Source organism: Arachis duranensis, chromosome 4, assembly GCF_000817695.3.
Source record: "Arachis duranensis cultivar V14167 chromosome 4, aradu.V14167.gnm2.J7QH, whole genome shotgun sequence".
NCBI lineage: Eukaryota > Viridiplantae > Streptophyta > Magnoliopsida > Fabales > Fabaceae > Arachis > Arachis duranensis.
The window spans coordinates 23,238,095-23,241,920 of NC_029775.3; the positions used below are offsets into that span (position 1 = coordinate 23,238,095).

At 40.4% G+C, this 3,826-nt stretch overlaps 1 non-coding gene across 1 annotated transcript; it reads left to right on the forward strand.

Annotated features, from left to right (window-relative positions):
* Positions 1–3,284: 3,284 nt before the first annotated feature.
* Positions 3,285–3,388, forward strand: LOC127747294 (small nucleolar RNA R71). The gene has a single exon (XR_008009094.1). It is a non-coding gene; the product is annotated as a small nucleolar RNA R71 (small nucleolar RNA).
* The last annotated feature ends 438 nt before the right edge of the window (positions 3,389–3,826 follow it).

A 3,826-nucleotide genomic window follows, 5' to 3' on the forward strand; every position in this document is an offset into this window, starting at 1 on the left:
TTTAGTTTTAGAGAGTAACAAGCTAAGGTTGACAAGGTGAAGTAAGCAAATGTTGTTAGGAGTGTGGTGAGGTTGTTTTCGGCAAGAGGTAGTTATGCTATGATGAAAGAATATGTGCAAGAAGGAGATTTGGTGGTGTGGAACTCGTTCCCCAAATGGTTCTTTATAATGCATGCAAGTGAAAAATGGACGGCTAGGGTGAATTGTGGAGGATGGCTTGATGGTAAATATATGAATTAAGGAGAAGGACGAATTGCTTTTAACTTTCTTGGAAGTATTCTGGGTGTATTAAGTTGTACATGAATATTTCTTTTCATGCAGAACTTCCTTTTTGACCAAGAACCGTACCTCCCCCCTTGTCTTTTTCCTCCATTCTTATCCTACCTTTTGTACCTGCACAAACAAACAAATTTGCTATCATCTTTTCGGTCCATGTGAATAATGAATAGCACTTGCACATGTTTTTCATTCTTTTTGAATTGTAAATCAATGATTCAAACAAATTTGCTATCATTTTTTTTTCGGTTCATGTGAATAATGAATAGCACTTGCACATGTTTTTCATTCTTTTTGAATTGTAAATCAATGATTGACTTCATGAGCTTATAGCCGTGACCTTTGTATGTATGCACACTTATTACTGGACACCAAACTTAGTGTTTGGTAATGTCCCCTGATGATATGAAATCCATGTTGGTTGTCCTTAATGAATGTGCATAATTCTAATAAATTATAGTCACTTTGGCTCTTTGATCCTAAACAATTTTACTACCTAAAGTAATTGAAATCAAAGTATTAAAACATGCAAATGGTATACTTGTCATAATTTCTAAATCCAGAGGAACTTCTTGCTTTTCATTAACTGTGTCCAAAGAGGAACACCAAACTTAATGTTTGGTTGTGCACCTTGAATGAAGGATTGAATACAATTTGAATAAGATTTGGGGGTGCCTTCAGGCACACCAAACTTAGAGACCAATTGTATTTTACATGCAATGTTTAGTGCACCTTATCAACAGTTGTCCTGAGGATTCAAATTCATGCATAAGAAACCATGCTTTATTAGATGCAAAGCAAAACAATGAAGAGTAAGGATACTAAAACATGGGTTGCCTCCCATGAAGCGCTTCTTTAACGTCACTAGCTTGACGGTTGTCCCTTGTTAGGTTGGATTGTAGTGCTTGATGTCCTCTTCTCTCACTATGAAAACGTCCCCATTTGATTCCTTCATGATTTCCAAATGTTCCATAGAAAGAACTTTCCTGATTGTGAACACTTGAGGGAGCTGGGAAGGAATGGATTTGAGGCCAGGTGGGATTGGCAGATAATGACTTGATATCACTTTATCTCCCGGAGAGAAACCTTCAGTGGGAATTTTCTTGTTTCTCCACCCTCTTGGCAATTTCTTTACAATTCTTCCCTCTCTCTTGAGGATTTCTTCATTGACCCTTATGCCAGGAGGATCCTTCTGAGCTGTTTCTATTGATTCTTGTGGCTTTAACTCTTGCAAATCTTGTTTGCCTTCCAAGGGCTGTTTCAGAGTTTCAGCTGCTGGATTGCTTTCCTCCAAACACAGATGGCTATTATCATCCATAGGCTTTTCAGGTTCTGGTTCAGGCTCAGATGCAGGTTTGAAAACATGGAAAATGAGTTGTTCATCATGTATTCTCAAAATTAGCTCTCCTTGTTCTACATCTATGAGCGCTCTAGCAGTGGCTAGAAATGGCCTTCCCAGAATGATAGGGTGTAGGTAGCTTTCCTCCATGTCCAAAATGACAAAGTCTGTGGGGAAGAAATAATTTCCCACTTTCACAAGCACATTCTCAACTACCCCTTCAGCTTGCTTTTGAGTTTTGTCAGCCAGTTGTATGATTACATCAGTGGATCTCACCTCATTCAGTTGTAGCCTCTTCATAAGAGTCAGAGGCATCACATTTATGCTAGCTCCTAGATCACAGAATCCTCTGTCAATTTTTGTTTCCCCTATGATGCAGGGGATATGAAAACTTCCTGGGTCTGTTTTCTTAGAGACTATGTCCTTCTTGATGAGGGCACTGCATTCTTTGTTCATTATTACAGTTTGTCCTCCCTTCAAAACTCTTTTCTTGCTCAGCAATTCCTTCAAATACTTGATATGTGTAGGCATTTGCTGGAGAATCTCAAGAAAGGGAATATTGATATGGAGAGACTTAAATGTCTCTAAAAACCTTGAATATGTTTTCCCTTTTTCACCTCCTCCTAACCTCTGAGGAAATGGTGCTTTTGGTTGGTATGTTTCCAGCATGCCTTTATTTTGCAGTTCCTTGGCTTGCTCAGTTTCACTTTCCTGCTTAGCTTCTTCCACACCTTCCTTCAAGATTTTTGGCTCCTGTTCTGAGGGTCTGATTCCTTCTTCTTCTGAGACTTCCTTCAATATGGTGATGGCCTTTCATTCTTCCCATCTCACTCCCTTTTGTTCCCCTTTAGGATTCTTTTCTGTGTCACTAGGGAACACTGCAGTGGACTTGGGGGCCTGTTGAGATAGCTCTCCTACTCGAGACTCCATCCTCTTGAGTTTTTCACCATGGTTGCTTAAGATAGATCTCACATCATCCCTAAAGCTTTTCAACTCACTTATGTCCTGACCCATGTTTGCAAGCATTCCTTCTATCCTGTTTAATTGATCTTGAAATTGTTGGTTCGGATTAGGTTGGGCAGGTTGATTATTTTGGCCATGATATGGTGGTTGGGAGTAAGTGTTTTGTGTGGCTTGGTATGATCTTTGGTTGGAGTTTTGGTATGTGGAATTGTTATGTTGGTTGGGGTTGTAAGGTTTGTGGTTTTGTGGTTGGGTTTGCTGGTTTCCCCACCCAAAGTTTGGGTGGTTTTTCCAACTTGGGTTGTAAGTGTTGGAATGTGGATCATATGGCTGCCTTTGTTGATTTCCCACATAGTTGGCCTCTTCCCAATCACCTCCTTCAGTGCTTACTTCCTCTTGATCTTGTGTGTGTATTGCAGCCACTTGTTTTGTCTTTAAATTCCTGGTGAGCTCTGCTAGTTGCTTGGCAAACACCTTGTTTTGGGCTAAAATTGTGTCAACATGGTTCAACTCCATGACTCCCTTAGTATTGTGTCTCTCTGAAGCATAGTAGTACTCATTCTCAGCCACTGTCTCAATCACTTCAATGGCTTCTTCCACAGTCTTTTTCCTGTTCAATGAACCTCCTGATGAATGGTCTACAGCCTTCCTTGATTCATAAGAAAGTCCATCATAGAAAATATGCAATTGCACCCAGTCATGGAACATGTCTGGTGGGCATTTCCTTGTCAAATCCTTGAACCTCTCCCATGCCTCGTAAAGAGTTTCACCCTCTTGTTGTCTAAAAGTCTGAACCTCAGATCGAAGCCTATTGACCTTTTGTGGGGGGTAAAAATGTGCCAGAAACTTGCTTTCCACCTCATCCCAGGTTGTTAGGCTCCCCCTTGGGAATGATTCCAGCCACTTAGCTGCCTTGTCCCTAAGTGAAAATGGGAACAAGAGCAGTTTATAAGCATCTTCCTGGACTCCATTGGACTTCACAGTGTCGCAAATTCTCAGAAATTTTGTGAGATGTTGGTTTGGATCTTCATTAGCACTACCACCAAATGAACAATGATCCTCCACCAGTGATATTAGCTGTGGTTTGAGTTCAAAATTGTTGGCCTGAATGGGTGGTTTCTGAATGCTGCTACCACAATTCCCAGAGGTTGGGTTTATGTATGAACCAAGAACCCTCCTCTCGTCAATTAAAATTCAATTAAAATTAGCTTAAACCTCATGAGTTAACATTAATTTCATGGTGGTTGC